The 27,002-nt window shown below is 39.1% G+C and overlaps 1 long non-coding RNA gene across 5 annotated transcripts in view; it reads left to right on the top strand.

Moving 5' to 3' along the window:
* Positions 1-27,002, top strand: part of LOC116441548 — a 159,024-nt gene that overhangs the window by 81,469 nt on the left and 50,553 nt on the right. For all 5 annotated transcript variants that reach the window (XR_004239136.1, XR_004239139.1, XR_004239137.1 and 2 more), the window contains exons 5-6: positions 9,517-9,596; positions 14,824-14,980. This is a non-coding gene — a long non-coding RNA (uncharacterized LOC116441548). The remainder of the gene's footprint in view (positions 1-9,516; positions 9,597-14,823; positions 14,981-27,002) is intronic.

Raw genomic sequence — 27,002 nt, 5'->3', positions numbered from 1 at the left:
TCTCCCCTTCTCCCCCTTTTCCCAAACCTTCTTCTGTGCTGGGAAGATGGAATGTATATGTGATACCCTTTCAGAAAATATATTCATCATGTATTACAAGTATTGTCATTATGATGTATTAACGTAATGCATCATCAGACAGCTGTCAGGGTGAAGAGTTATTACCCTAAAATAAGTTATGATGAGACACTGAGGAACGAGTTGAGAGCATTTTTGGGTTTTTTTCTAAATTAAGGACTTTTAAAGTAAGTTTTAAAATCTCTTACCTTCATGAAGTGGTAGAGTTAGGAAGGTCACGGAGAAGAGGACTTGAATCAGAAACACCAGGACTCATAGAATAAGAATGTAATATTTTTTTCCCTTAGGTACTTTCTATGAGTTCTGCAAAGTTTTAGTTTCCAGCATAGATGAGTGTTAGTGGGCAGCCAAAGTCATTTTAATCAACCTGAATCAGACTTTACTGTTTATCCTTTAAAGAAAACAGTCACCAAAGCATGAAGAATTGAGCTAAAATAGGCAAACTGTGTTAAAATGGTAATATAATAATTGCATTTTAGTACAAAAGGCTATTTCCTTATACAGGTTTGTTCCTGTTTCCTTATGCAGGTGTGTTCTGTGGACTTACCGTAAACCTGATAGCAATACCCTGAAAAAGAGAGAGCTTTTCAGCAGGTTTGCACAGACTTTGGATCAAACCCCTTCTTTGCATCATGTGGTGAAGCCATGAAACTTGGCACATTTATAGCATTGTAACATAAAGCCATCTGTGTACAAGTACAAACTTTTCCTTATTGCCAAAGTGCTTAATGTAATTACAATCAGGCTTGCTTCTCCTCTGCTCACTTCATCCATATGCTGAGATGGATGAAAACTTGCACTGGTAAGGATCCCACAGCATCTGAGTTTGTGTGCTGCTTACAGCAGTGTGCATTGCTAACCTTGTAAATCTGAGGCACTTTTGCATTTTAGGAACACACATAAACCTACAGGATGTCTTACAGGAAAAATGCTAACAGAAATATGCAAAAAAAATCAGCCTGGATTTTTTTCTTGCTAGCAACACAAGACACCTGGCTTAGGAGCTCAGTTGTTCTTGCTTCCCTGTATAGTCCATTTGAAGTCAAGAGGTGTCACACAGTTTGGATGCCTAAGATGGGAATTGCTTTCAGGAGACAACTTTTACTCTTTGCTGGATGGAAAAAAAGTGCAGAGTTCCTGCTCATCTTCTTCACCATCTAGAGAATATTGTACTATTCCTGAGTGTTGGCAAGCAGCTGCAAAGTAGTTGCTTCATATTAAAATTCAATCTATGTTGACTTCAACTGTGTTCAAATACAGTGTTATCCCATGCCATTTATTGTATCCTTGCATTTCCTGTGTCATGGTATTTGCATGCAGTTTCTTTAATCTGGATGTAATATTGGTCAGTGTAAGTTAAATACCAAGGTTGGTTATAGGTTAATGAATGCACTGTGCTTGCTGCTGACTGACATAATTACTGATAGGAGGTACACTGAACTTGACCCTACAGCCCACAGACATGTACTTGACTTTATCAGTGGAAATAGTATATCCAAAAGGAATACTAACGTTAAAAAGAAACATATGCAGTGCATGCATTTGCAGCACAGGGAGTATGTTTTCAGGAAAAAAAATTGCTGAAGGCAAAAGGTGGTTATGCCAGGAAAGTCCATAAATTTCTCATCCTGAAGGAAAACAATGATAAGCCACTTGATCTTGACCAATTTTAGGAAAACAGTTTAGTTTATTACCTAAAATGAAGATGTGAAATGATTGCCAAACTTACGCAAGTTACCTCTACTCAAAGTCCTTTATAAACTCAGCTGCTATGAATATAGGAAAAACTTTTTTTCTTCCATAAGTCTCAGAATGGCTTAATCATGTATAGTGGCACAGATACATTGGCTCAAGCCAAATTTATTTTGATTCTTATAAAGCAACTGCACTTTGCAGGTGCCAAATAACCAGTTTCTGCACTTAAAGAAGGTTTTACTGGCTCTCCATTAGGATCTGTAAATATATGCTTTTGGTTGAAAATGTAGTCCTCTGTATGGACACCATAACTCCATCTCAGATCCAGTAGGGATTTGCTTTTCTAAACTGAGATGTAAGAAAGGGACAAGATTTTAACTAGTCAAAAATTGTATGTCATGTACTCATGATCAACTAATCTGCTTAATGGAAGAAGGTGGGCCCGATCCTCTGCAGTGTCAGGGGGATGAGCTTGTAGGATCACCTAGTGAAACACTGGAATTGAGGGAAGATCTGTGTTGGTATCTGTAGTCTGCTGATAATTATTAAATTTCTTAATCTTGTGATGCTGAAAGAAAGGACTTCTGACCCATGCTGCAATTGTTAAGAGGCAAGTAAGTCTTTCATTTGAAGATTTCAATGGCATATTGTCACATATGCTACAAATTAGAAGTTGAAGTGACTTTGGTGTGTAGATGTTGGAGTTGTAAGGGGTATGCCCAAACTCCTGCCCCTCTGCGAGCAGGGTTTCACTCAAAATTAGTGTTAGTAGTGGTGGTTGCTCAGATCACCAGTTAAAACAATCTTAGGTCAGTACATTTTAAAGGAGGTAAAATATCTTGGAGAGACCATATGAAATCTATCATGGAAAACCACTGATAACTCCACATCTTATTAGCTTCAATTAAGTATTTCCATAGGGAACCATGGAACTGTTTAAAGTCATGATGATACACACACACGTTGTTCCATCCAAAGAAATAATCTGTTTTCCAGATTTCCCAATAGCCAAGCTATTTTGTTATTGTTTTTTCTTTTCCTCCTTTTAAGAGAAATAATTTATAAGAATTTATCTAGGGCTTGCTACAGATTTAAAAGGAGAAAAAAGGTTTCTTCTGTCCGAGTTTTAAATTATACGCATGACCAAAGATAAATATGTTTTTTATTTATAACTGTGGATAGATGCCAAACAAAGCCTTTCATATGACACACCGCTGCTGTAGTAGAGGAGCACTTAAAACAGTTCCAGTGAAGTTAGGCCCCAAGACTTTCATGCAACTTCACGCAAAATGGTTAAGACCTTTCATTTATTTCTTTTCTTTTTTTCTTTTCTTTTCTTTTTTCTTTTCTTTTCTTTTCTCTTCTTTTCTTTTCTTTTCTTTTTTCTTTTCTTTTCTTTTCTTTTCTTTTTTCTTTTCTTTTCTTTTCTTTTGAACATCTTCAAAGGTTACAAGTGCAACATGCTTAGAGGATGCTAGGCTTCCTCCTGTCAAGCTGAGATGGTCTGAAAACCACATCGAAACATGGGAGAACTGCAGCTACCACATATTGCAGATGAGGGGTTTTTCTTCACAGGCTGTAGATCTCTCCTGCCCTTCCCTGCTTGGTTGGTAACAGTTAGATGTTAGATGAAGGTTATGAATGGAGGCTGACAAAGCAAAGGATTGGTGTGCTGGTTTGAGACTGGGATGGATGGGCTTTGACAATACTGCTGGATAGGAACACTTGTGTAGCTAATACAAACAATTTGTAATTGTCAGAGCTGGAAAGTAAAAACATGATTATAAACCATGCCTAGGATCAACTTACTTCAGCTTTAAATGATTTAAAAGTCTAGTGTCTGGAGCTGCATCTTACTTGCCTGTAAAACCCCTCAAAGAAGACTTACAGAATGGTATAAGCATGTGTCTCTTTTCTTGTGCATTTATTGTGAAAAGTAACCCTTTGTCTAGCTGACAGGAGACAGGTTTTTAGGACAGATGTGAAGCAAAGACATCCAGATAAGTCAAAAAAGATGGAATTTTCCATTTTTAATAGAATGAGACAATTGCCTGGTAACTATAAGTCTTAGAAACTACTATTTGTTCTTGTTTTATGCAGGGAGAGGCTCTGAATAGTTAGGTGCTGATGCATCTTGGGCACCTGGTGGCTTTTGCTGTGCCAGCTTTGGAAGTTGTTTTTCTGTGGATGTGAAGAAAGGCTGTAAAGGATGCAAACTTCTCTGAAAGAAGGGAAGTAGCAAAAGAAAGCATCCTCTGTTACCTAGAGCCTGCCATCATTACGCCTGACCCTATCTCATTATCCCCTGATATCTGTAGCAGACGATGACCTTTGATGACATGGCACAACAGTACTCAAAAGAGATGCCTTCCTTTTAATTTTGGCTCCTGAATTCTAAATGTAGGGACTTCTTCCCCATGCTGTATCCAGCCTTCTTTTACTCAAACACATGTACACAAATTAAAATGGTACTAAATACTGCTCAGCAACGCTGTTTAGGTATGAGGTTGCCTTTCTAACTTTGCTAGAAGAACCTCTGTCTTCCCATCACTTGTGAGTGTGGAGTAGGCTGGAAGCAACTAATTTACCATGTAATAAGATAGGTTCCTGTTGACACAATTCAAGGGCAAAACTATTAAGTCATTAGGGCTAATGTTGTAACATTCTGATACAAAGGCATGGCCAGGGCCTTTCAGATGTACCTCTGACCTTTTGAGGATTAAGTTTCTTCGCAGTTTATTTTTGGTATTTGGAATCTGTCTTTTTTTTTTTCCTTCTGCTTCACATGCATTGATCTTTGGTCTTGTGCAAAGTACAGCTTGGAGAGCAGCTCCTGCAGTCCTGATTTATCCCAGTTTTATCAAAGATAAGAATTTATCAAAGAAGATAAGAATTCATCACATTCTTAATCCTGCAATACTAAAACTACATCACGTATTCCTTTGCTCGGCCCTGCCCATGTCACAGCTTGACTCATGGGACTGCTGGTAGGGAGGGAGTCAGGGAAATAGACGTGGCTCTCGGGATTCTTCCACCAAATAAGAAGGTGAGAATTGCTCAAAACAGTCTATCTAGATGTCATTTAAATAAACAGAATATAAAAGTGTCTTGCTATAGCCCTCTGATATGTTGACAAAGTAACTTTTCTCAAATTTAGTAGTATTGCTAATAACCAGATGATTATTTCAACCGTTGTAGTCTCCAGCTAGGCAGAAGCTCTGCACTTGCTTCACTTTCATTGTGAAGGCTGTTGAGTAAGTCCTATGTCTGGAACTTATGACCAAAATGTTTTAGAGCATATAGACAGGCCAGTAACTTATATCAAGGCCTGAGTATTATTACCAAAGCTACTCAAAATAACGCATTTTTAAGACATTATTTAACAAGGAAGGCTCTTTTTGCGTGATGCTTTTGTTAGTTGTATAGAAATGTATTCAATGATGTGGAGAATTCAACAAAAAAAATCTGAAAATGTTTTTATTTATAATTTGATTTTTAAGTCTATCTTTCTTATGCATTTAGCTTGCCCTTTCAAATTGCTGGAAAGGGTTCTCTCTTGAGGAAGAATTAGCACCATTCTCTAGAAGAACATTTGGGAAGCAAGGCATCCAAGGAGTTTGTGGCAGGAAGCTGTGGAATGTTATATTTCATTAATTTCTGACATATTTTAGTTCTGCGTTCAGTCTTTTAAAATGCGATGATGCTGAGGAGATGTATTTCATGAAGTTTTGTTCAATTTTGTTTTATTTTTGCTTTCAATGACTTAAAATACAACAGTGATGGAAAAAAGGAAGTTGAAGTAAAAAAAAATCTGCTCTTAAAACTGTACATGCCAGCATAGGTCTGGAAAGGATGCTCATGGCTGAATTAATAAACTCTGACTGTGGAGGTTTCAAACATGAATTCTGACAGACCCTTCACTATGACAATACTAGTGGGAGTCACAATAATATCATCTGCTGCTGAACATTGCTAGTATGTGAGTACTGTTGTGCCAAAGGTTAATATGCCAGTTTTATTTCCTTCTCTCTACAGCTATAATTTAAATGAGTTGCACACATAAGTGATGTTATATGCATAGGGTTTTGCATTAAGTTTGCTATGTCAGATTTGTTTATAAAAATCATATTTTGAACCACTTGCCCAGGGGCTCCGTTCTGGGAAGCTGCAAGCTGATTTCTTTTAAAGAGGCAGTTTTCATTTTCCATGGATTTTCAATAGAGGTTTTTGAGCTCAGTTTTAAATTCAGCACTTGCCCAGGTTTACAATTATGTTTAATTACTTAGCAACAGAGAGTCTAATCTAGTTTTACATGTGTGCCACATGACCCTTTCCATACCTTACTGGGATTGGAAGGGCCGCCTTCCTCTCTTGGGGAAAATTGCTTCCAACATTTTGGAGACCATTTACAATGTTTTTATTCCTATACTGCGAAGTTAACGTTGCCCATAAACCTAATAGTCACACAGTAGTTAATAAGGGGCAGAAAGTTTTATAGTCTTTTCCACAGTTGTTAAAATCTTGCTACTGTAGTTTAGTCCTAGCCACACAAAACCTATCAGTTGTGAAAAACAAGATGCTCTATGTTGGTTTATTCTTGGAAACCAATGGAAGAGAGGACCTTTCTTGAGAGTCTAGCTGAACGTAATGAACTTGGGGATTATTTAAATTGCTTGGCTTGTAATATAAACACTCGAGGGCTTGCCAGCAGTGTACCTTCAGGATGTGTGACTTTTCTAAAAAAAAAACATTCGGGATTTTTTTTTCAGAATCCATTGCAATTAGTGGCACTATGGCAAAGGATGATATATTAAATTGCCTTTCAGTGAGAGGAAGTAGAATCCATTAATGATGTCGCACACATATTTTTAGTCAGGTTCAGCAAAAATAATTTTCTATCTGTCTTTCTATGTTATGTAAACTAAGAACATTCCCAGGGTACCAGCTGGATTGTCCTTTAGGCCTTGTAGACCTTCAGAATGGTTTTGACCTTCTTCTGATAGAGGAGATGCTGATGTTCTCAACTGCACCAGCGGAAATGAGGTACTACTTAGAGTTGCTGAGATTTCTAGACTCAAACCTGAACTGAAATGGCTCAAATACAATTAGGGATTGGCTACTAGTACCTCCTGGGTACATACTTATTCTTGTTCCTTTTACTACAGTGACAGGGAACAGGAAAGGCTAGAGCTGGGACAGAATAGTCACTGAAGGAGTGTCAGACAGGAGCCACTCTGAGAAGGAACAGTTCACAAATTTCTCTAAAAGGGAATTTCCTTTGCATCTGTTAATAACTAAACAGTTACATTAAAAAAAAAAAAAAAATCCAGCCATTAATAACCCAAAATATCTTCTTAGAAGGTACTTGTTCTGCTAGGATGTGGAAAATGGGTATAGAGATTAGTACACAGTAGTGAAGAGTGGGGGCAGAGAGGAATAAACAACAGTTTATTTGTTTCAAAATTGAAATGCTATGGACACTGTGAGCTTTTAAGAACAATGATACTGTCAAAAAGTATGCTGTCTAAAAGAGCAGAGTTCTAATTACTTGGCTCCTGTAACTGTACTTCAGTGCTTAAAATGTGATTTCCTTTAGATTTCATCTTCCACCTGTGTTGCCTGGGATTGCAGATTGCTTTCTATTACATTTCTAAAATGCATTTCTCTACAGATTACCTGTGCATACTTCGTTGCTTACATCCTAACATTGTTCTCCCATGCAACCTCTGAGAAGAGGGTGGTGCATTATCTTGGATAAGTTTGGCACTACCAACACACTGGGTTTGCATCCTCTGATAACTGTGGGCAGTCAATGGAGTAGGATTCTGTGGATTTGGTGTTGAATTTAGTGGGACTTTTAAATGCAGGGAACAGATATTTTAACAATGATAGAAATGACAGTTATGCTGTGTTAGTGGTGGGCAGGTGCTTTAAGGGGAAGAGTCTGTGCATGGGGATAGAGCTCTACTCTTACTTCCCTGGGCACTGTGCCAAAGTATTACCCAAATACCATGCTACAACCAAAGTCTAAAAAGGAAATGGTACTATTCACTCAGTATTCACTCAGTCATTTCTGACCTGTTGCATGACCACACTACTGGATTAATTTTGAAGTACATATATGGGAGTACCCATGTAATTATCTGTCTAAAAATACAGCACTGCCATTTCTGGGTTATTTTTTAAAGAGTGGTTGCATAAAACTTAATCAAGAGGCTTAATACACTGTGCCGTGCTCTTCTTTGGCTGGATTGTTACTGGGAAAATAAACTTAGCATTGCAGTGGTTGCAATGCCTTCAAAGTCTGGCCAACTCAGTGCTCTGGATGTGATTCTGCGCAACGGGAATTCCTGTAGGCGGCAGGCTGCATGCTAATGGAATGGGAATGGGTAGGAAATAGAAGCAGGTCCTTGTGCCTAACCCTTCCCACACAGCCTGATTTCCTTTCTCCCTGGGAATCTGCACACCTGGTCTGGTGCCAAATGCTTTCTGCTTAACCATAGGAGTAAGCCAGAACATCCTTCTTGGTGCCTTGGAGAAGCTGTGGGAGACAGAGGGAGAACTCCTTCCCTCAGATGCTCCTGGACACCCTAGAGCTATGTAGAGCCTTCAGCATGGGTCTGCCCCAAAGGTGCAGTCTGCTGCTGTCTGACAGGCTGCTCCTATCAAGAAGCATTGCTCTGGAAAGCAGACTTGTCTTTGTGCAGTAAGTTTGTTCTCCTTGATCCCAAAACCATTGAAATCAACAGTGTTTTAAAGTCAATTTCCACTGATTTCTATGGTCTGGAGATTAGATTTCACTGCCTTTTCAACTCTGAATCTCAACAATTCCTTACTGCCTCACTCTGGATATTTTTTCCCTACTGCAGGATAAAAAGATGCTATTTAATATGACGAAATCTAAATAACTGGGCACTGTGCATGGAAACTACAGCTCTACTGTCAGCCCCATTTCACGGACAAGGAAGCTGTATCTGAAATCATACCTCCAAATTTCAGCAAAGCTGAGAACAGATCCAACTTTCATTCTGTAGATATCCTAATATAAAGAAATTTTTCCGCTTCATTTTAATTTGCAAATATTTCCAAACATCTTCCCTTATGCACAGTCTCTTCCAAATACAGCTGTGAACTGTTGCATTGCTGTTTTGGTATTTTTTAAAATTTTCTTTTCTTTGTTAGTTGCAGTTATTAAGAGTTTGTGAGTAAATCGATTATGGGTAAAAATATACTTATAGATAATTGAGCCTTTTTATTCTTGTTTTGATTGAGATAGAATAGTACAGGGAAAATGCACTGCTATTTCTAAATCTGAAACGAGGAATTTTTTTTCAAAACTGTGCTGACTTACAAGCTTCAACACTCATAATTTTAACTAAGAATTAGTCTCCTTAAAAAACAGACTGAGACCCTTTTCAGATTTTCCATTACCTGAGAAGTATCCTTAGCTCACCAACCAGTCAGGGAAGGCAGTTGGAGAACAATATTGTAAGTGACATTTTAGAATTGCGGTTTTTCGGTATTTATCAACCACTGTATTTTCAGCTTGAAGGTACCAATGTTTTTGTGTCACATAATAAATTACAGAATGTTTACATGCAATTAGGTATGTGCCTAAGGAGGAGAAAACACTGGGAAACAGGATTTTCCAGAGGCAGTAGCTAGTTCAGAGGCCCAGAGCCACTGCAGTAGCTGTTGTCAGGGAGGACTGAGTGGCAGTTCTAATTACCATTGTCTACACAGGTTTCTCATAGGAAGATACAAGCTGTCATGATCCCTTGCCAATCACATGAGAACTGACCTAGGGAGAACATCAACTGAAGGTGAGTGTACATATCCAATGAATCCAGTCCCCATTGCATTAGCTTATTTTTAGGATTGTCCTGAAAAGACATTCAGCCTGTATCATAAAACCTTCAACTGAGCAAAAAATACACAGAATGATGATGACTTTAAATTTGGGTTCTTGCCCTCTGGGGCATGAATTCATAGTGCTTCAGATACGGTTTGATAATGTACTGGATGCTGAAAGAACAGAGAATCTCTAGATGGGTTCATAAAGGCAAAGCATTTCTGCAATGTCGGCACTCTCCTAATCAAAGGAAGCAAAATAAATTTTATTCTTAATTTTACTGCAAATGTTATACTTAATTTGCAGTGAAACCATGCTCTCTTTTAAAGATATTTCTCAGAAGCAGAACATTTAAAGTTAGCATGTAAATTTATTCTTGCATCTCATACACCTTTTTCTGATTTTTTCACCTTCTTCCATTGAATATATTAAGAGTCTTGTTCTTGAACATAGTTTAGACAATACATGTGTCACAAGCAATGATGAATCAAAGAAAGAAAGCATCCAGAAAGGGGTTAACTAGACAGGTAGGCCCTCATCAGCATCACACTCTGTTCCATAGCTACAATAACAGTAATTGAGTCAGACACATGGATTTTAAGTGCCTCTTAAAGAGGAAAGTTAGGGAGAGACACTGTGGAAAGAAAATTATATACTGAAATGTGGCATCTCCGTTTTGCAGCTGCCGACCTTCCTCTGTCAGTGGCCGCAGCTGTTGCCTTTTCTACTAAACTTAGCAGGGGATGGGTGAAACTAAAGAAAAGCAGGGCAGGCACTTCAGCTGATAAGGGGGTGTGGGTCCAAGTCCCCCTGTGTAATCAAAAGAAACCTTTGGTAAGCTTGAACTCTTGAGAGACAGGGGTTTTTTTATGAGTGGATAGAAACTCATGCTGGGGAGATGTGTGCCTGCCTTGTGGGTGGATGCACTCTCAGGATGCTCCTCGAGGCCCTTTGTGCACTAGTTAGGTTTTCTCCAGTTCTACTGTTTTGCCACTTGTGTTTTGTCCATCTTGGGCAGCACACTAGCTCAGCATCATCTTTCCCAGTGAGTGAAGGAGAATATTTGTCCAAAAAAGGAGGAAAACTAGTCTCCCCTTCTGCTGCTCGTTGAATATGGTCTTTTAGCATTTGGTCCTCAACTCCAAAGCCAAACCTGGTGGATTCCAAAACAGGAGTGATGAAAAGTACAGGCTTGTTATATCAGAGCTTGATGTCACTCATACCAGCTTTTAGTCAGAGTCTTTCTATACTCTCACTGAATTTGTGTGGTTGTTTTGGTTGTTTTGGCAGTTTTTTTTGAGTGTCAGCTTTAGACAGGATGAGACTAAGTAGGAATATTAACTTTTTTTTCCCTTCCTTTGGGTTGTAGAAGAAAATGTGGAGACATGACGTGACATTAAAAACAAATGCAAAGACTGAAACAAATAATCCATCATTTGTGATTTACTTTTTCAGCATTTTTTTTAAAATGAAGTCTTAAGCTTAAAAGCCAGTTCTCTGCTCTTTCATCTGCTGCCTTGGGATTTTTGAGTGCTTTTTCTTTCCATGTGACAGTCCCCTGCCAGTGATGATTTGGGGAGGTGAACAAAATGCAGATGTAGATAATTTAAGACATGTTCCTGCCTCTGTTCACATAGTCTGAAGTAATCTGGGCCTTGGTCATGAAGGGTGTTTATGGTGCAAGGGTCTGTTGTGTAGCATGGGAGGACTCCTTAAGGTCACAAAATCTGGTGTGGTTTTGCCCTATAAGAAACAGTCCTGGGACAGAGTTACCTGCTGAATGTCTTTCTCCTCAAAGGCAAGCAGTTGGTTCCAACACAGAAGTTGGGGGTGATTTAATGTGAGATGTGGATAATCAGGAGAGAAATGAGAATATAATGGCCTGACAATAGACATACAGCCCTGTACTTATGGACGAGCTTCACTCTGCACCAGGCACGATAAAGCTTGCTGATAGTGAACTATTGTATGAGCCACTGACTGCAAAGAGAAGGTCCTATGGAAACAGGAAATGTGGATGTTTGTGTCATATACAGAAAATTTGGCCTGGCCTGCATGCCAGATGATGTCCTTCCATCTGGTGAAGCTGAAGATGCTGAGAACAAGGAGAGGAGGAAGGGGACCATACCCAAGTTAGATCTAGGCACAATGTGTAGTTGAATGAAATAAAATATTTCTTGAAAAATGATTGATGAAGGCTAGAGCTCATAACTCCTGCGGTAATTTTGTCACTTTTATCTTCAGGGTGGAGATCACTACATGCCAGGCTGCATTCCTTCATAGCATCTGAATCATTCTTATTGTCTCCACAAGCTGAAAATGAGAAACAGACTGGCAGGAAAGTTAAAATTTTCAAGGTGGAAAGAGCAAGGAATAGTCTGATTTGATTTTGTTTTGGTTCCTTTTTTTAAGATTAAATGTTCCTGTTGCCTTTTTGCAGATAATACGCTGTATTTTATGATCCCTTTGTTTAAAACAAAACTATAGTTTCCTAGATTTTGAAGATTAGCTAGAGCACCTGAATTAAAGGGCTTTCTTCAGTGCTGTCTATATCCAGCCTGGCTTTCCGTGAGCTGCACGAAGGAGAAATATTTCCAAGGCACCAGTGGTTGCCATATCCTGTATGCAAAAAGATTCCATAAATGTCTGAAAACAGATGGAATGCAACTTTGGAGGAATAAATGGATTTTTAATTTTCTGAACATTTTGGATTCCATCTGGTTGAAGTAACTAAGTGACCTACTAGAATACTTTTACCTTTCTTGTATAATAGATAGAAATACAGCTTGCATTGCTATTGACTGACACATTCCCCAATAGTTCATGGGATTTACTTGCTCATACATTTGCTTATTTGTAATTCTTTTGCCTGTATGTCAGGGGATGCCTGATGCAGCTCTTCCCACATGACAAATCTAAATGTTGGCCCTCTCTTGGATCATGATTTATCCTTGCAGCTGGTAAGGCGAAGCTCTGAACCACCTGCCTAAGCCCACCTGACAGTAGTGGGAGTCAAAAGAGCTAGAATACCTTAGACTTATCTCCTTATTTTTTTTTGCTTCAAGCATTGGCACATGGCAAAAAGAAAAATAAAATGCTCTTAGTTTTCTGTCTTGCTTAAAGACAAAGAATGAGTAAAGGCTTTGTGTACAGGCACTAATTAGGTGGATTATTTCTGTTTATTGTTTTTTGTTACTGCCATTTAGAATGTTGTTAAATGAATAAGAGTAAATACATGTGTTTTTTTAAACAGGAAATGAGCACTTCTCTATGAATAGGAAATACAGGCAACTTGAACTCACAAGAAAGAAGTCATAAAATATACTAGTCGATATAAAAAATTGATGACCTAGGTTTATGGAAAAGACCAATTTTGTGCCTTTCACCTCACTGAAAGGTAGAAACCAAATCTATTCACCCTCCTTGAGAGAGAAGATGGGTCTTTTAAATCACTAATTTTAAGCTTGTACTTAAAGTTGCACTACTTATGAAGTTGATTATTTATGATTGCCATGTTGCCATTCAGAAAATTCTACTGAGAATAAGTATTTCCATGCTGATAAGTTCATGACTAATAGTTAGTAGGATATTGACAATGTGTTTGGTATTAGTTTTCATACTTTTTGGCGCTTGGGAACATTGCTCAGGGTTCTTTCTATGAATATGGATAAAACATTCCAAGGAATGAGGAATAACAGCTTTTTTTTTTTTTTTTTTTTTTTTAAGGGTTGTTAACGAGACTCTTTTCCACTTCTGGAACCAAGTATATTTGTGTTTCATTAAAAGCTGTTACATTTTAGGATCACAAGTTTCAGTCTAGCTCAAAGCCTGAAATCATTGAAAGTTTTCCCTTTTGCCTGACACATTACTGCTGTGTAAAAAGTGTGTTTGCTCAGTCCTTAACAGGACAAAATATAGCATTTCCACTGCAAACAACGTTTATATAAAACTCTGGTCACCATAACCCCATAATTCAAAGTAGGCTTGTTTCTTCTCCCTGAATTTTGTGATTATGAACTTTCTGAGGGCTGGCAGGAGCACACATGGGTTCAGCCAGCAAAACTCTGGACACGGTGCAGTCATGTTTTGAGTGTCTTTTGCTGGGGTCCAGGAATAAGCTTACCTTGTATGGCATTGAGAAAATTGAATTCTCTTTTGCATTATACACTTATGTAATTGCATTACTGTCTCTGAAGCCTTCTTGCCCCTATAAATGATTAAAACTGTTCTTACACAAATTTGGACTTGGGAGACACTTGTAAACCTTACACAGAATGTAAGTGGCTGAAAGACTCGTAGCTGCCAGCATCAAGGATTTGCTGTTTTGTGATTTTCTAAGAGTTTAGAGTTTTCTAAAGAGAAGTCTGTATCCTGCTAATAGAACTCATCACATGCTCTCTCATTTGTATAATTGAGAAAATTACGAATATAATGAAAACAGCTCCATCTAAATAAGTTCTCTATCCACAGTTAATAAAATAGTATCTGCCCTCAGAGACCTGGAATTTCTCTGCAAATGCTTTTAGTTAAACAAAGCATTTTGTGTACCTACAGTAAATCTATTTTTTCATTATTCATGAAACAACTTTAATGTCACTGCTGATTTTCCTGGTAGGATGTTCAACTCCAGCATACCAGAAGCTCATGCTGAGTTGTAGCTGAAGATGTCATTCACAATAAACATGAGCTGCTGTGACAATATGATGGCAGAAGGTGAAGAATCTCTTTTCTTGTGCAAGGGCATGCATGTGTCTCTGTGTATGAGAGAGAAGGAAAGAGATTTGATTGTGTTTACAAGATTCATTCATGGCACAGCAGGTAGTAGTCACATTGTAATATTCACCTTAACATAGCTAATTTGATTTTCAACCTGGTTATCATGCATTTAGACATAACGATACATGAAAATATATGCTCTAGCAGTGCATTTTAAATAAGGTTGCACACTTTAAGTTGGAATATATTAGAGGTAAGCATTGATTTTTGCAATTGCAGGAGTCCTGGACAGCACTACTCAGTGTATGTTACAAAATTACCAAGAGGAAAGTGAATTCCAATGGATAAGTCTCAGGCATTGTTACCATTTCTGGGCTGAGCTCAACAGGATGGGTGTCCCCATATTTGACATCTCTAAAGATATACAAGTTTTTCCATTTTAGAGCTTCACATACTAATGGAATTTCATTTCTGAGTTTCAGGTTGTCTTCTAACTGGAAAATGAAGAGTCAAAAAGTCCTGAGGCCTTTCTGCCCTTCTCACTGAAAGGAAAATGAACAGCCTGGTCATAGGATGAATGTTGTCTTGTGTCACCATCAAGATCCTGACCTGCCTAAATGATGTCACACAAGGAAAGAGGTATGATGATGTTTGTGAAGAGCAGAGCCTCATTACTGCATCCTGGAGTAGCCTGAGAGATAAGGGCATCTATCAGCAATTTAATTATAGTCGTAACACACTAGCCTTCATGTGAGACAAAAAGGAATCTGCTGTTTGCACTGTGAGATTTCAAGCTCAATTTAAATCTAAAGAGAGCGGACGTGGTTGGGCATGATTTTGTGAATCACCTTCAGCATGTTTGCACAAACAAAAGCAGGTATAGTTCTCCTGAAGTCAATAGAGTTGAGCATGTTTATATGAATGGGGCATTTGGCCCAAATCCAGTTGGAGTCTTTGCACTATAACACCTCTGAATCTTCAGAGGTTTTCTTAGAGTCGTTAATATTGAGTCTGTATGTACCCAAGGTAATTATCCATTATTGCTTGAGCCTGGCCCAGGAATTGTTTCTCAACATGTTGCCTCATTAGTAAAATATAATGGAAAAAAACCCAGAAAAAACCTGGAAACTAGGAAAGTAAGGGTGCTAAAAGGAGAAGAGTGTGAAGGAAACAAAGACAGTGGGGTGAGATCCTCTGATGGTGTAAATCAGTATCACCTTCTGTGAGGCTCTGCCAATTTACACCCTGTGATGCTCTGGCCCATGATTATTAGGAAAGTATGTTGTTGATATGCTCTATAATGGCTTCCATTACCAGCCCATGCTAAAAGAAGCAGCTGGTGAAAGTTATGTTTATGTTCCACAGATGGATTGGCAATGGCAGACGCATAGCTCTGTGTCTGGTAAACAGGTGTTTTACTTTATGTTTGCTAGCTAGCCATAAGAAGTCAGATGCTTGGTGAGGGGTGTAGGCAAAGAAGATCAGTTCAGTTGTTGAAAAGGAAGAAGCAATGCTTTTTGGTTGCATTTTATTTTCTTTTTAAATGGCAAGTAGTGTCCTGAAACCCATCCTGTCTTTTATCAGCGTAATCTAAATGACTGGGAAGAAAAATTAACAGAGGAACAAAAACCCCCAAACTGGTATTGAAGCGATACTATCTCATCTCCTTCCTTTCTTGCCCATTTTCATCAGGAGAAGGAAGCACTTTGGCTTCAGATGAAGTAAAAACTGCTTATAATACAGTCAAATATTCCGGTGCCAGAGGAGAAACTTTGCCAGTTAGTACAGTGCAGAACAGGATGAGCTGAAATTACAGCAGAGTTTATCTATGCCTTTGGTGGGAGGTGGAAATATAATCCTCATTTTAATAAGTAACAATTTGCAAACCAATTCTGATGCCTGTAAATTTAATACTTACATGCCCAATGCAGGAGAACAATTGCTTTTCATTATTCAAAAAAAAGCATTTATTTTGACTGTGTTTATTCACTTCTGATTGCCCAGAAAACTAAAAAATGGCTGGTATTTTTTCTGATCTCTGAATGACAAACACTTCTAGATGGCAGAATGACAACATGTAAATTCCTTGGTGAATATCATTCAGGCTAAAATCCTTTAAACCCTGAGAGTTTAAGAGTGTTTTCACAAATACGCAGTAGTAGATTGAATATTCATTAATAATGAATCATAGTGGTATAGATTAAGAACTTCTAGTTGCAAATCAGATTATTATCTTATTCTCTATACAGCTCTAGGGAAAGCTCCTTAGTATGTAGTGCAAGGAAGTAGCCTAAGGGAATAGAGCAGTCTGGTATCATTTACTCAAAACTTGCCCACACTGCTATTGGGTGTTGATCCTCCTGGCAGAAGGTTAAATGCATCCTGCTGAGTCCTTGGAACCAGTGGCCAAGGCAGGGATGAGTGGTTCTCCAAGACAAGAGATGACCTGCGGAGTGCAAAGAGTAGCTGGGACGGCTGAAGAACCTGGGATAGGTCTGAAGAGATGTTCACCCTCAGCATTGTTAACTCGTTATCACGCCTGTTTTATTGAAACCAAACCAAAAGGGGCAGCTTTGGAATCAGCGCGTTACGTCGGGGAGGTGGCTGTTTAAATGAAGTGCAAGCAGCGCCTGGTTTTGAGCTTCTGTTGTGGATATAATATATGAAGGAATAGCGAGAGCAGCAGGTGTTGTCAAAATTTATGTGCAAGCAGCAAGCCCAGGCGGCAGCCCCGCAGGAAGAGCAGTGACAGTTACTGCAGCAGATGGTCTCAAGAATTATGAATGTGGGACCCATCCCCAGCTGCCCCTATAAGTTGGTCCTTCTCGAGCACGAGCCAACAAGGCGTTGACTCCAGAACCTACACAGTCAAGTTGAGCAGCAAGACTGGTGGTGGTCAGGGCAACCAGCCAGTCCAGCTCCACACTGAACCAGCCTGACCCAAGCTGTACATATTGATCTCTCAGCAGCACTGCCGGCTAGGAGAGATACATCTTGAACCAGTTGGGAATCCCAGAATAGAAGTACTGATAAAGGCTCATGAAGGAATTTAACTACCCAGACATCTGTTGAGTAACAAATACAGCTGAACATGCATCATCGCAGAGGTTCCTAAATTATAGTGAAGACAACTTTATGATCCAGAAAGTAGAGACTCCTGAGGAGAAGCCATCCTAGATCTACAGGAGTACATTAATGAAATTTGCAGATGAAACTTTGCAAGTGCATTAAAAATACAGCAGCATTGTGTTTTAGGATTAACTTTAGCAGAGTATCGTATGTGTTTAGAACAGATTGTTTTCCTCATCCATTTATTAATTTTTACTGTTTCACGAGTAAATGAAAGTTCAAGCCCACCTTCTCCTGTCTCTAAGGCTGTTTGCATCATCCATGCATGCCAGATATTTGAGATCTACAGACTCTCAACTAATATACTTTGCAAACATCTCTCTTGGATAACACACAGCTCATGAGAAAGACCAAGAGAATTACAAAACTTGATAGATAATAGCACTATGCCACTTGCCTTCAAAAAGGCATATATGCAAGTGCATAACTTTGCAGAAAGTAAATCATTTGAAACAAATGTTAAAGAGGATGAGGAATCTTAAGAAGCAGAAATATTGAAAAGATAATAATGAACAGCAAATAAAGCATGAGTTTTCAATAAGGCACAATACCACGGAAGACCTATAAAATTTTGGAGTACAAACAAAGAAATATTGCATCACAGGGTGAAGTTCAAATAGGGCTCTTTTCATTTTCCTTTCTAATTTTAAAAAAAAATATGGAGATAAAATGGGCTAATACACTGATATAAGCAGCAAAGAGGTTACACTGATTATAATGATGAACTGACAGACTTCTGAATTTTTTAGAATATCCTCTAGAAGTTTGATTTTATAATGCCACTTAATGGAATAAGAAAAGAAAACCAAAGAAAAAGCCCACAAAACATGGTTTATCCTGAAACAAGGGAATCTGGTGAAATCTTAGGGGAAGAAAATCTCTTAAAATTTCTCACATAAATCAGCTAATCTTTGCCATCCTCAAAGAAAAAGCAGCCCCGAATGAATCCTGCTTCATTCTTCAGATTCAATACAGGGATAATGTCAGGTTTACTCTCTAATGATTCATTTCCTTACATGTGGAGAATGTGTCTTTCAAAAATTTAGAGAAAAAAACCATTTTTTTTCTATCTTGCCAAGTTTTAATTTTATTCATCCATTTCTTCATTACTTTTCTGTCCCAACATTTGTTGTCTCAAACACTACTCAGCAAAACCTTTTTCTCATCTATCCTGGAAGGCAAAGTTTCAATTTACATTTGTAATAACAAAGTATGATCATGTCAGCAGGATGGCAGCCTTAGTAATCTTCCTGCTAAAAACCTGTTAATTAGCTTTTAGATAAAATGTCCGTGTTATAAATATTTCCAGAAAAGAGCAAAACTTTGCACTTGTCTACATTAATCCTGACATCTGCTATAGGTCACATAGAGAAAAATCTGCCTGAAAAGTTATTCCAATTCATAATTGTATTAAAACTGTTATCAAATAATTCCACTCCACCCCATCATGGGCTTTCTCAGCATCTAATGCTATTAACATCCATCATCTTGAGCCTTGGCTTGGTCAAAGATTTTAGACTCTCCAAAGCATCACCTAAAAGGTCGCTGAGGGTTCAGGGAATGTTCAACTCTTTGATGAGAAATAACCAAAAGCTCTTTTATCTTTAATATTCAACTTCAATACACACACACACAAAAGAATATTCTCGGGAAGACTGATCTCAGTCCAGGCACAAGCAATAGTGAAAACTTTTGTCAAAGGTGTGATCTGGTGTGATCTATGAACTACCTTTGCAAGCAAGGAATTTGGAAGGAGATGAAAAAATGAAAGAGAATCCCTCTGTGGTTATTACTTCTGTCTGAATTCCAGTTCGAATTGGACTCGGACAAAGAAGATAGAAGACAAGCATGCTATCAACAGGATAGCAGCAGTGATACACAATTCACCACTAATGACCTCTGTTTATGTGTCCAGGGAGCGCTTCTAAAGAAAGCCCACAAACACTTGCCTGAAGGCTCTGCTTGCTTCAGGTTGGATGGATTTTCTTGCTGTTCTTGCTCAAAGTTAATTTGTAATCTACAAAACCATTCCTCTATTAAGGCACACAAAAAAACCACCTAAAGGTAAAAAAAAAAAATGGTGGCAGAATCTCAATCAACCTGAAACTTCAATTTTTGTTTGCTGCACCTGAACTGACATACACAGTCACTGATCTGAGTCTCTTCAAGGTTTCAGCACCACAGTAGAAGTGAAGAACAGTAAGAGAATTTACTCATGGATCCCAGTGTCAATGAGGGAAGGTAGAAAAGGATATGAACTGTCCCTGAGCAAGGTTATTAGCTTGAAAAGTACTTAGCTAAAACTCTTTCCTGGTGCATTGACTCATGCCCTCCACTTCAGCAAAGCCAGATTACAGTGATTTGCCAATGATTTTGTGGCTGCAAAATGCAGGAAGGTATTTTAATTGCATTTTCCCTGTGATCAGTTCTGTTTCCATATTCTGTGGTTGAAAACTTACTGGAATGTTTTAAATAGAACAAAGAGCTGGTCAGCTATTCTGCACCATTGCCCTTCCCCTTTTTCACTCAAACTGGTCCAGGTTGTTTGGATGGAAATGCTACTTTAATCTGAAAGGCTTTTCACCTAGAAAGTGACTACAGATGAGCAGTGCCGACAGGAACTCTACATAATCACTGGCTGGGTTTTCTCACTAGATGTACATTTTCCAAGGGAAGTATACTGAAATATTTGTTTCAAGTTTTGAAATGGAGTGGTGTGAACTGACTCAGTGCCATCAGTATGCTGATTTACCCCAGCTGAAGTTCCTGAGCTGCACAAAAACCCCCAACCTTTAATATTATATGTGAATCAGCTGTTTAGTAATCAGTAGGATCCAGATTCTGGTGGTTTTACTCCCACAAAAGGCAGGAAAAAGGTTTTTATCATATTTTTCCTAGTGATCAGCTTTGAAGGCTTACCAGTGGATGAAATTCCAGCACAGTCTTATTTGCATTAATACAGAGAGGGTTAGACCAGTTGCTCTCTTCTTGCTCTTCACTCATATATATTCTCCTTGATTAATAAAAGTATCTATAATTTGCCTCATTCACCTTAATGGCCCATCCGGTGGAGGTGCAGAAATGGTGATCCTCAGGTCCAGAAAAGCCTCAGAAATACATGCCCTCTTCATTCATCTCCTGAATTGCCTGGTACAGCAGCTTACCTACTTCTGTCATTAAGACCAGCACTTCTGTTACTTCTGCCTGAGGTCGACACCACTCCAGCAAAGTCACAAAATATCAAACAGCACTTCCCGTGAAATGTTTGTGTGTAAGCAGGACCTGGATTTATGCAGAGGATGAGGAGCGGGGGTGGAAGCATGGGTTGATTACATCCCTTGGTTAGATGGATCTAGTTTCCTATCTTGAGCTAATCCACCCCAGACTCCTGGCGGTAAGATCCAAAGCAAGCATAAAGCAGATAACAGGAGAAGGCAGGGGGGGCTGGTCAGGGGTGTTTGTAAATAAATCTGGAACCTGGGATCTGCAGCCTGCTTGGTTATGGTTTTGTGAAAACAGAATTACAGCATAAAATGAAAGCAGGCTGTGCAATGAAAACAAGAGGAATGCCATCGCCCAGGTTGGCTTGTACTGCAAACCACGCTGGTCAATCATCTGAGATGAATGGATGTATCCGCTGAATAACCTCACTTTGCAACTTTTATGTGAAGGTTTGATAAATGAAGTCAGGGAGAGGTACAAGAAAGTGATTAAAACCAGCCTGTGCAAAAGGCAATGATAACCTCCCTGGGCTTTAAACTTTTTTCTCCTTCTGCCTGAGTTTGTTGGATAATTAACCCTTTCATCCTTCAGTCTCTGTACACAAACAATTGTATATTCCTACAAAGCAGCTGCTTTTTGAAAGGCAATTTGTCACTGGTAATAAATTGAACACAGCATCAAGGCCAGCCACTTCCGGGAATGTGTACAGCCAGGTACCATGATCTGGAATTTCCTACTGGCCTCACTGTAGCAGAAAACCTTTTCCAAAGTTTAGTGCCCTCATTTCATGTCTCTGGATTCACTGAGATGCCCAGCAACTTGCTTAGGCAGCTCCTTTTAGGCACCTTCTTGAAACATGCCTCAGCCCATGTTGGCCAAATAATTTTAGGGATCTTAGTCTGTTGCTGTAGAGCTTGAATGGGATATTATTGTCACCAAAACAAAAAGGAATTCCGGCATTTTTGATAAGCATGGGTCAGAGTTTTTCTTTGTGGACCTGGAACCATCATCACAAACCACCATGGTTTGTGGTAAAATTCGTTACTGGCTTGGAGGACAGCTTGAGCGTGCAGAAAAGCATTTTGCCCACACATGGCATAGCTGGAGTTTAACGGAGTTCCCATGCCTAGGTATAGCCCATTGTGCTCCTAGGTGCCTGCTGGGGTTAAAAAGAAAGTGTCTGGGAAAAGGGTCATACAAGCACACCCTTGCCCAAATAGGGTTGGAGGCTTACAGTTTGTTTGCTTAATTTTTGGTCTCCCCAGCTGCATCAGGATACTGAATCAGGTGCTTATGGAAAAGCAGCTGTCAAGAGATGGGCTCTCAGGTGAAGATTTAGAAGTCAGCATTGACAAAATGCACAGAAGCTTACTTGCATGTCAGAGAAATGAGCTTTTCTAGGGGGAAACCCCTTAGACCTAGCCCAAAGAAAGGCAGCAGCACCACAGCCTCTATTGAACAAAGCTCTTTAAACCCTTACTGAGAAGCAAAATATCTGCTGAGAAATGTCAACAGAGCTTTTACAACAGCCTGAAAATTAATTGCCTCCTGAAATGGCAGTCCTCATTAGGCTTAATCTCTCTTGCATTACTCAGGTAGCTATTGTGAAGTATCACCCCACTTTGCTGCTCTTGCTGACAGTTTCTATATCCCTCACCACACCCACTGGAAGGAAAACAATCACATAAATCCCTTCTTACAGGGCATGCTCAGCTTGTTTCTTATTGTGGGGCAAATTGTATGTCACATTACTATGTAATCTTCTTAAAGGGGACTGGCTGGTGGTGAAGGTCTAAAATTACAGATGACCGTGTGTAAGCAAAACTGGATTTGTTAAAAAGTCTGTATTTAAGGGAGAGGAGAAGGGGGTGATGAGAGGAGAGCTAGATGTTCTCTGTGCAGTTTTATGACCTTCCTAAAAAAACCCAAACCTTCAAGAAAGTGATTAGAAAAGCAATTTTCATTCTGTGGCTCTAAATATGTGTTTATCCCAGTGCCATGATGTGAGCATGCCCAGTTGGGATGATTTAGCACTCTGCTGATGACTACCAACGGAAGGACTTCATGTGAAAACGTAGTCTGCCACGGCTAATGGGCTCTTGTTTCAAAGGGATGCTGTGTGTACATTACTAGTGTATGGAGAAGGTGCAGAAAGGCCTCAGCAGACATTAGGAATGGAGTGTTGTTGATGATGAAAAGGCACTTTGCTGTTGAGGGAATGGTGGGAGAGAAAAGGCGTATCTGTCTTTTTGATTAGAAATGCATGCTTCCTTTCATCATCTGAGCTGAAAAATTGGCTTCTGCTCTTGGTTTATGAAACCATTTTTCTTTCCCTTCCTTCCCAGGTTTGCAAACTCTTTAATAAATTAGTTACTGTGAGGTGCATGGGTGCAACAATCACCTTAGAGGCTTTTCCCAAATGCATCTTTAATATTTTATAAGTATTTAAATAGATTTATTCAATGTGAACAGCCTGATTTATTAACACTGGCACTCTGGCATGGAAAGGGGGTTCAATACAAATTATGTTGTGTCAGAAATTTTTAGCAGCTAGATCTCAATTTTACCAATGGATCTTGGAAGTCAGGAAATAATAGGACCCCACCCCATGTTAATATTTAATCAGGCTTTGGTGCCAGATAGGAGAAGCTGTCGAATGAAGGAGATGCAATGAGGGCGAGCCCTGTATTACATTAAACATACATCATGTGTCACTTATTAGATGAGGAGGGGAAGAAGAGGGTCATTTATTATGGTGAGAGGTTCAGACCTGCCACAGAATAAAGATGCTTTGTCAGGCTCTTCAGAGCTCACCACATGAAGTTAAAGTCCTCACCGCAGACATGTGAGGGAAGCCTGAGTGACCTTTTGGCGTCCCAGGGTGCACAAGGATGCACACCTTTCCTTGTGCATATTCAGCAAGGAATGTATGACAACAGAAATGCTGAACCTGGCACAATAGCAGAGGTGACTTGTAAAGCACTTTGTAATGATGCGATGAGATGGGTGCTACCAAACCCACTACTGTCCTGCTTAATTTGTGTACCAAGGTGCAGGAGAGGGGTGGGTCCTCTGTAGGTCAGCACTCTGTAGGTAACTGTTTTGAATTACCCCAAGTTCACTTTCACTCTGAAGTGCCACATAGTATTATTTTTATTTAGCCTGGTACATCACCCTCATAGAAATGAATGGGTTTTATTTCTGTATGGAAACACCCAACTGCTTTCTCAACGAAGATTTTGGGCCTAAATTTAAAAAGCGAGAAAGCTCAGAAGCAAAACAGTGGTGTTCACTCACTTGAACACAGGAGATGAGCATAAGGGTGCAATTGCAAAATAACTGCATAACAGCAAGTCTTTCCTAAATCACTGCACCCAGTGTGGAGCGATTCCAAAACTGGCAGTATCTCTTTTCTGCTGAGTACCAGTGACACAGCCTCCCCTGTTAATCCCCTAAGGCAGGGGCTCAACAGGTGAATTAAGAGGAAACAAAGTTTCAGCCAGCCACAGTGGGATCAACACTAGACAAGGAGGAGAAAAGAGGGGATCTCAGATGCCAGAAATACTTTCCTGGAATATTTCAGGATGACCCAATGGTCATCCTGATGAGTAAGAAACCCTCCAGTCATCAAGAATGCCTACCCTTAATTGCAGGCTCCTGTGCAACAGTTGAGTTCCTAGGAGGGTGTGAACTAGAGCAGTGTGGTAGAAATGCCTGGAGTAACACTGGTGTATGCTAGCTGAAATATTGGCCTGTAGCTGAAGTCCTGTGGACAGTGAACTGGTCTTCTGGTAGGAATTTTATTCATTTCCTCTTCTCACTTAATTATGTATATTTCTATTCCTTTAAGAATGTAGTGTGTTTAGTTTCCTTATGTGCGTTCTTTATTTAAAGAGAGAAAGAAGAGTTCAACTGCTAGTCCTTTGTAATGTTAATATTACGAAAATTGGGAATTTGACTGAGTCAAGACAAGAGTCTACTCCATACATCTCATTCTGCCAAAGTTTGGTTGGAATGGTTTATTGTAAGGTTGTATTACCAGGGAAAATACCTTCCTTTGTGCTGTGGTAGTTGCCTGTTCCTGTTGGTATCTTTAAGATGACTATTTGGAGGGGGGAGGTAAATGGAGGACTGGAGCAGAATACTATGTTAGATTTCTTTATGCAGTTTATGGTTAACTTGAATTTATTTTTGTGGGGTGTATATCTGAGAATATTTGGTTGACATGGTGATAGATCCAGAGCAAGGTCAATTCTATGTCACTGCTTACAGATCTCCACCTAATCTGCCACAAGGCAGCCTGGCTGCTTAGAGTGGGATTATTAGTCTCTTCCACATGGTAAATTTTTAGCTATTTTTAACACATACTTATGCAGCTCCTTAAGAGTAAGGAGAGATGTTGTGATGTACTTTACATAAAAGAGTAACATGTGGAGTTGCACCTGTATCAGCTGTGAGAATGATCATAGATTAAACCTCTTTCCATTCCAGGGAAGGAGTGTGTCCTGTGGCTTGCAGGATTACAGTTCCAGGTTTTGGTAACAAGAGGTCCAGGTTTCTAATGAAGGATCTAGGCACAGCTAATTAGGACCTGCTTTGCTCTGATGGGTAAAAAGGCATGTCTTTCTGCATTATTTTATGAGTCTGCAGCTGATCTACAGTTTAAGTTATCATTTGCTCCTTATGTGGTGCAAAAACCGAAACCCATGCCGCAAATTAACTTCTAAATTTACTATTTTGGTTTTTTAAACCACTGCAATTTTTAACATGTAATCTCAATGTTCTTGGTAATGACTTATTAAGTCTTCACTGTGCCACATTATGCCCAAGCAAGGTGATCTCTTTGGTCAGCAATCTGATAAAGTCACAAGAAAAGAAGGTTTTATCACTTTTATCTGAATCCCATCATCTGCTCCAAACTCAAATATGTATGAATAGATTTTACCAAAAGTTTTTTCAAGTTGGGGATAGATGGGAGAAAAAATAAAAAGAACATCAGAAGGAATAGAGCAAGTCTCAAAATTCATACAACCATTGGGGCTTATTAATAATAAAATATTGTTATATAATTTAAATATTATTATATTACAATAATTGCTATAGAATAATAAAATATTAAGGGGTTGGAATGGACCTTAAAGATCATCCAGTCCCAACTCTCCTGACATGTGCAGAGATACCTCCCACTGGAGAAGATTGCTCAAGGCTTATCTAACCCGGCTTTGAACACTGCCAGGGTTGGGACACTCACAACCTCCCTAGGCTACCTGTATATATACGTATTTTATCCTCTTCAAAGTTCATTTCATAACTATTGATATTAGGAAAAATATTAGAAAAAATATTGTTATAAAACATTTCAGGAAGTTAAAAAAAAAAAAAGTGGAATAGGTTTTTCAGTTAAGTGTCTCTATTAAGAAGCTCATCTGGATTTATGAAGAATTTGACCAACTAGAAATATGCCTGAAAGCACTGAAAGTCCAGTCCCCTACTTCCCAAAGGAGACAGCAATTAAAACAGATGAACAGTTCTGCAGTCTTTCGATCAGAAATGGTCTTGCTCTGGTCCTTAGGACAGTTACAAAGTCCTACTTTCTCTGTGAGTGGGGCCAAAGGGGTTATCTTGGAAATCTGAATGTGATTTGAATTATAGCTTTTATTATTGGAGCAGCTGTAACCAAGATTTTAATGGTCAATTATATATGGAGCTTTATTGGCAAAGGGTGTTTAATATTAAGCAATCATTGCTAACCATGAACATACCTGATATAATAATGAACTTTATTTGAAAGATCAGCAAGAGATAAACAAGTTAAATTTAGCTGTACAGTCTGTAACAATAGCATGAGGGAATACCATGAATTCATTTTATTTGGAAACAGAAAACTCTGGATGTTGTTAGATTATCTTTTTGAGAGCATAAAGTAAATGTTTGGTAACCAGAGATTTGTATTGCTAGAGCGAATCACTTTCACTAAAGCTACAGTAACCAAATGTTTAAATGTGCAGGGCTGAACTGTCAAAGCACGTAACAACATCTTTAAATAAAATGGAAGCGGCTAGAGCTGCCTTTATCTGTGTCCTCCTCTGACAACTGCTTAAGGTTCAATTCTGTTCTGATTGAAGTCAGGGAAGGAACTCCTGGTAACCTGAAATGATTCCTGGCATGGACCATACCAGGGAAAAAAGGGGAAGTCTCGAAGCACCAGAAAGGTGTGCTGCTGTCCCCCAGCATGTGAGTTATTTCTACTTGTGCTGAGCAACACTGCCAGCCCATAGCATTCATAATTGTGCCTTGAGCCCCTTGCAAG

Source organism: Corvus moneduloides, chromosome 3 (assembly GCF_009650955.1).
Source record: "Corvus moneduloides isolate bCorMon1 chromosome 3, bCorMon1.pri, whole genome shotgun sequence".
Lineage (NCBI taxonomy): Eukaryota > Metazoa > Chordata > Aves > Passeriformes > Corvidae > Corvus > Corvus moneduloides.
This window is presented reverse-complemented; position numbering and strand designations above follow the sequence as displayed.